The sequence below is a fragment of the Littorina saxatilis genome, linkage group LG8 (assembly GCF_037325665.1).
Source record: "Littorina saxatilis isolate snail1 linkage group LG8, US_GU_Lsax_2.0, whole genome shotgun sequence".
Lineage (NCBI taxonomy): Eukaryota > Metazoa > Mollusca > Gastropoda > Littorinimorpha > Littorinidae > Littorina > Littorina saxatilis.
The window spans coordinates 66889052-66896006 of NC_090252.1; the positions used below are offsets into that span (position 1 = coordinate 66889052).

The window sequence follows — 6955 nt, forward strand, 5'->3', positions numbered from 1 at the left end:
GCACACGCCAGAATAGCGCGGTAGCGTATTGTGCGTATTGTGCTAAGTGTTAACTTTCTGAGCTTGTTTTGAATACAACCTATCATATTTTGGAATCAGGAAACGATAAAGAATAAGATGAAATCATTTTTGGATCGATTTCTTAAATTTTAATCGTAAGACTAATTAATCTATTTTCGTTAATTGTGATCACATTTTAAGAGTAAACATGACATATGTATATATTTTTAGATTCAGAATGTCATGAAGAATACGATACAATCAATTTTAAATCTGTTTGCGAAAAATCGATTTTAATGACAACTTAAATGAGCAAACTCATTAGTTAATTTGTAAGCCTCCAAGCTGAAATGCAATACCAAAGTCCGGGCGTTGTCGAAGACTACTTGACCAACATTTCAACCAATTTGGTTTAAAAATGAGAGCGTGACAGTGCCGCCTAAACTTTCACGAAAAGCCGGATATGACGTCATCAAAGACATTTATCACAAAAATGAAAAAAACGTCTGGGGATATCATATCCAGGAACTCCCATGTAAAATTTCATGAAGATCGGTCTAGTAGTTTTCTCTAAATCGCTCTACACACACACACCCACACCACACCCTCCTCTCGATTCCCCCCTCTACGTTAAAAGTTTTGACAAAATGTAAAAAAGAAAGACAGAAAGGAAGAAGAAAAGATAGAAAGATACAAAGAAAGAAATAACAACAATAAAACAAAACAAACAGACACATTAACAAACATACAAAAGTGAACGCTTTGCACTCGGCCCATGACAGAAGTATGAGTGACGTCAATGTCCAATATGGCAGCCGTTCCCCAAAGGCTTCTGACTGATGGCTTTTTGCACGCGTTTGTGCTCTCGCTTTATCATGGCAGGAAGGGTTCGCCTCGATTCAATTATCTTCTTTCCATTTGATAGCTTTGATGCTCCGTTGGGAAGGCTAAACAGTCTGTCACAACAGTTTGTCAAAGGAAATGGATAGTCGTCATGCATTGAATGACATCATATATTGATTGTTATTGCCCCACTTCCATTCATTCCGCTTCGATTCCTCTTTGGTTAAAATATGTGTGGTTCTGGGGGAGTTTGTTTGCGCTGTTGGAATGGAATGGAAAAGGGATACTGTTTTTCATCTGTCGAGGGCTGTTGCAATCTAGAAAATGGAGTGGGCATAGACCAACAAACACACACGCACGCACGCACGCACGCACGCACGCACGCACGCACGCACGCACGCACGCACGCACACACACACACACACACACACACACACACACACACACACACACACACATACATACTGTCAGGCACACACACACACATTGTGACACACACCAACAGACAAGAAATATTTTCTTTCAGTTAGTTATTCCATCTGCAAAATACGTTGAAAATCATTGCGAGCACGACACTATCTCTTACCCTACAACTGTGATTACAATAACGCGCGGGAGATACAATGAAATTAAGTTGGATGTTATTACCAGAGAAGACTATCATCTTCAGATATTCGGTAGGCTCTTCTCAAATATAATCCTGTTTGCAAAATTACATTAGGAGGACACACCGGCTTGAACCGACTCTGGAATAATTATGGTCTTGTTCCATGTCTTATGTTGTTTATACTCGATGCATGCTGGTACAGCGATATACATGTCATTGTGATTTTACATGTATCTTGGTAATGTTATACACGCATTTGTGTAAGTCCGTGTCCCTACTTTGTCCCCCTTTACTACGGTAGTACGACTAACTTCTTCTTCTTCTCCTTCTTCGTTCATGGGCTGAAACTCCCACGTTCACTCATGTTTTTGAATGAGTGGACTTTTACGTGTATGACCGTTTTTACCCCGCCATTCAGGCGGGCGAAGCATGCTGGGTATTTTCGTGTTTCTATAACCCACCGAACTCTGACATGGATTACAGGATCTTTTCCGTGCGCACTTGGTCTTGTGCTTGCGTTTACACACGAAGGGGGATAAGGCACTAGCAGGTCTGCACATAAGTTGACCTGTGAGATCGGAAAAATCTCCACCCTTAACCCACCAGGCGGCCGCGGCCGGGATTGGAACTCACGACGTTCCGATTAAGAGGCCGACGTCTTACCACCCCGCCACTGCGCCCGTCTACGACTAACTTCAATAAAAAACTTGTTTGAGCCCAAAATCATGAAGTCTAGACAGAGGAGAAACGGAAGCTGTGTTCCTAATGGAATCAGACACCTGCTACCCTATAGCCACAGAAAAGTAGACGTACTAACATGCTATAGGGAACATTGAACCCGTCTAGACGTGGAATTGGATAACGATAACATGTGCAGCCAGAAACTGCGTACAGCGAAAATAACAGACTACTTACAATGACTATACGGCAAAGGCATGTATAACTGTTTTCAACCGAATAAATACCCTCTTTTACGAAAAAACAACAACCACAAACACAATTATTGACCAGTGTAGCCAGAAAAAAAGCAAAACACAAAAGAAGGCTCAATTGTTACTGACAATTCTACTTAAAAAGCTATACTTACAGCATATTGACGAATCTCTGCTGCAATATAAATAAAATCCCAGCCCAGTCCCAGAAACATAGACCCTCCATGCTTTTACCGCGGTCTAGAAGCTTGCGATTATAAGATTTAAGACCAATGTAACGAAACATGTGAAAAGTAAGAGCAGATTATTTTTGGAAACTCCCTTAAGTTGCAGATTACCTGCAGCAGCTATGCAACAACATGCACGCATCCTTGGCAGAATAAACAGATCCACGCTCGTCAAACAGACACATCTCTTCAAAGCGTAAGCCATGTCTGGCCGCAATAACACGATATGGACCAATGCAGCCAGAAAAGGCGAACCACAGACAACACTATCGACGAGCGTAACCAGAAAATGCGAACCACAGACAACACTATCGACGAGCGTGACCAGAACATGCGAACCACAGACAACACTATCGACGAGCGTAACCAGAAAAAGCGAAGAGAGAAAGAAGGTTCGAGTTGTTTCTGAATAAAACAACTCAAAAAAGCTCTGCAGCAAAAACATTTACGAATCTATGCTGGGATGAATACAAGTCTGCTTGGTGCCAGAAACACAGCCCCTGTGTATTTTTGCCACGGTCTAGAAGCCTTCTGACATATTCATATTTAGAGACCAGAGTAGCCAGAAAATGTGAAAAGCATGGGCATATTGTAATTTGAAGTGCACTGAAATTGCAGATTACCGTCAAGCAGCTATGCAACATGCACACAGCTCTAACGGAATAAACAGATCCACACTCCCTGTAGTCCTGTCTGATCGCCTGCAGCTGTACATGATATGGACCAATGCAGCCAGAAAAGGCGAAAAGAAAACAATGGTGTTTTCATTTTATTTGGAAGAACACCCAAATTGCAGATGACAATGTGTACACAGAAAGCATGTGTAACTTTTTTTGTGATTGAACACAGCCCCTCTTGTCCGAAAACAACACCGACAACAACAAACCAGGCTCGTCTATGTTTTTACCACGGCCTAGGAGCCTTCGTCTATGTTTTTACCACGGCCTAGGAGCCTTCGTCTATGACATTGAAGACCAATGTAGCGAGAAAATGCGAAAAGAGAGACGAAGATTTGAAGCAAGGGACGGTAAGAGGATGCAATTTTCCACCATGGAGACGATAGCATCTGGCGTAACGGCGTTACTATCGCGTGGCCGATCAAGCATTGGGGGGATCCTTGCATCGTGTGAGGGGATCGGTGATGAATAGGTTTGGTGCTAAGGCCTAAAAAAAAAAATAGGTGTGGTTACGGTAACCCGACCTACCCTAATTTTAGGGGCCGATCCTATAACTTTTTATTACATTTGTCAAACAAAAAAACAAAAAAAAACAACAAAAAAACGAGTGCAAAAAACGCAATGAAAGCGAAAGCGCCCGAGTCGCACACTTATTTCCCTGTCAAGTAGGTTTAATTTGCACACATTAGAAAAAAAAGTTTAAAAAAAAAGTGTTTGCCTACCTACCTACCCTATTTTTTTTGGCAATGTTACCGTAACCACACCTATTTTTTTTTTGCCTAATGTTTGGGGATATGTCAGCCTGGTAGACACTCAGGCGGTAGGGCAAACACACGTACAGATAGACTAGACAGGCATGAGGGCATACACACATACATAGAGACTAGACAGACGTGAGGGCACACACACGTGCAGATAGACTAGACAGGCCTGAGGGCACACACACGTACATATGGACTAGACAGGGGTGAGGGCATACACACGTACATAGAGACTAGACGGCGTGAGGGCATACACACGTACAGAGAGACTAGACAGGCGGACAGGAGAACAGGCATGTACAGCGGCCGGGTGACATACGGGAAGGTGAACTAGTATCTATATATGTACACATACTTGCATGCATAAAGACAAACTCTCTCCCCCTCTCTCTCTCTGTCTCTCTCCCTCCCTCTCTCTCTGTCTCTGCCTCTCTCTCTCCCTCTCTTTCTCTCTCTCTCTCTCTCTCTCTCTCTCTCTCTCTCTCTCTCTCTCTCTCTCTCTCTCTCCCTTTCTCCCTCTCTGTCATTGTCTCTCTCTCCCTTTCTCTCTCTCTCTCTGTCGTTCTTTCTCTTCCCCCTCTCTCTCCCCTACTTTGATATGGTCTAAATGACCATTCAGTCATCGACCCGTTTCATCTACGAGCACATTTGTACCCTACTCCCCCCCCCCCCCCCCCCCTTTCCTTCTCTGACCTTCCCTTTCTCTACATAAGTAGCAGCCATATCATTGACAGTTGATTATTTCGGTGACCGCAATGTTGTTGTTCCAGTTTGAAATATCACCCATAAGTAATTAAAGGCTGGGAGTAGTATTATCGCATCGATACAACATCCAAGCTCGTACTTCAAAGAACGAGATATCAGGTTTGTTTGTGAATGACTATAAAAGTAATTCTGATCCCGTCGGTCGTTCTTTATTTCAGATATGAAAGGTAAAACATTTCGTGAACCGAACAAATCTTGAGATGATACAACGAGGTATTACATGTACATTGTTTTTCATTCCAGTTGTTCTATTTCTGCATTCCCATTAATACATGTATCATGTACATCTTTTAACTCCAACAAGCTTACGAATCTTACAAAAGTAACAATTCAGCTGTAGGATTCTTTCATACAAAAACAGAACCGTAGAGCTGTGGAGAAAAGAAGGCCGGGTAGCTCAGGCGTTAGAGCGGCATTGAACTTGTAGTCTTCAAGTCTTAAAGTCACGGATTCCAATCCAGGCTTGGGCGGACACGGGCCAACTTTATGAGGAGACTCAGTCAGAGACGTTGTCAATGTCCCATAACCGTGTCACCACGGTGGCACGTAAAAGACCTCGGTCATTCTGCCATAAGTGCAAGTGGCTGATACCACCTAAACACGCATATAAATGGGTATATCATCAAAAGTCAGGAACATAACGGGGACAAGACCCCACTGGCTTCACCGTGAGGGCGTAAAACAACAGTTAGTATCTTGTGCAGAAAATACTATCACAGGCTATTTTAAGGGTAACAAAAGTACACACACAAATCTACTCACTGGGAATGTCTCCTCGATCAGTCTGATCTCGGTATGTGTCTGGCGGGGGCTCCTGGTTGTGTCTGGCACTTTGTAGACTTCTGAGGGAGGAAGATGTAGCACCGTTATAACGACTGTCGTCTAGGCCTGTGCAGCTGCTGCTGTTTCTCTGTCCAGCCCGTTATTGGTAATTTCGCTTATTTTGTCGAGTCTGAGAAATAGCCCTACATCCAATTACTTCCCAGCAACGAAGGACGAACATTTCTATAGAATCGTAGCCCTCGCGCAGATGTGTTACTGTTGAGGTTCAGGAGAATTTTTAACAGGAAGTCACTTCAGAATTCCGTATGCTTCAGAGAAGTTAATTAAAAAGTTGTATGATTCTGTACAAATTTCACAAGAAGTCACCTCAGAAATGTTTGTGATTCAAGACATCTAAAACAGGCAGTCACTTTAGAAATGTTCGTGATTCTTTAAAGCAAGCTAGTACCCGTTTTCTCTCTCTCTCTCTCTCTCTCTCTCTCTCTCTCTCTCTCTCTCTCTCTCTCTCTCTCTCTCTCTCTCTCTCTCTCTCTCTCTCTCTCTCTCTCTCTCTCTCTCTCTCTCTCTCTCCTCTAGTTATACAATGTATGGCAAAGAAAAAGCGGATCAGATTTTATACGCTGCTTGTTTTAAGTATCAGTATCATGCCCAGACGAGCAGATCACACTTTATTCTAACACGGAGTTTCCTCAGTGTTTAACAAAATACACGCACACGTGTCAATATAACAGGGATCAACACTGTTTAACAAAATACACATACACGTGTGAATATAACAGGGCGCAACACTGAACACACACAAAAGAATTGATTCCTTAGTTTATTACGTTTTTGATTTGGATCACAAACACAGCTTGTTGCAAAAAGTCTCGCTGCTATAAATCTTCAATCTCAGTAATGGTGTTCACCATTGCAAACAGTAAATTTAATCTTGATGTTGTCACTTATACCTGATATATGCTTTTATTGCATTGGACTGAAGACAGAGTAAAACAGATCTTGAACAGAGTACGCTCTTGATCAGACAGACGTGAACACGGCGCAGGACGTAGTTTGCTGTCTCAATGTCTCTGTGCTCCACTGTTCACCACAAATATCATCATGAACAATCTTTTAATCCTACAAAGTATGAACGAGCTTTTGCTCAACAAGACACATACAACCACCCTCTGGCGCAAATATCACCATGATTAATCTTTGAAAGGTAGAAAGTACGACAGAACTGTTGATTAACTAGACACAGACGAACACTATATGTGGCAATTATCAACACGATAAATCTATGGTACGTAGAAACGTAGAACACAAAACAAACCTGTAGTTTGAACAGACACTGTCGAAAACTTTCCCCATCAAATCT

General features: G+C 42.4%; 1 protein-coding gene across 1 annotated transcript in view; it reads right to left on the reverse strand.

Moving 5' to 3' along the window:
* The window catches only part of LOC138974214 (uncharacterized), an 89317-nt gene extending 83557 nt beyond the window's left edge, over positions 1-5760 (reverse strand). The window contains exon 1 of the mRNA XM_070346940.1: positions 5575-5760. The gene's annotated coding sequence lies outside the window, so the exon portion shown is untranslated. The remainder of the gene's footprint in view (positions 1-5574) is intronic.
* Between the last annotated feature and the right edge of the window lie 1195 nt (positions 5761-6955).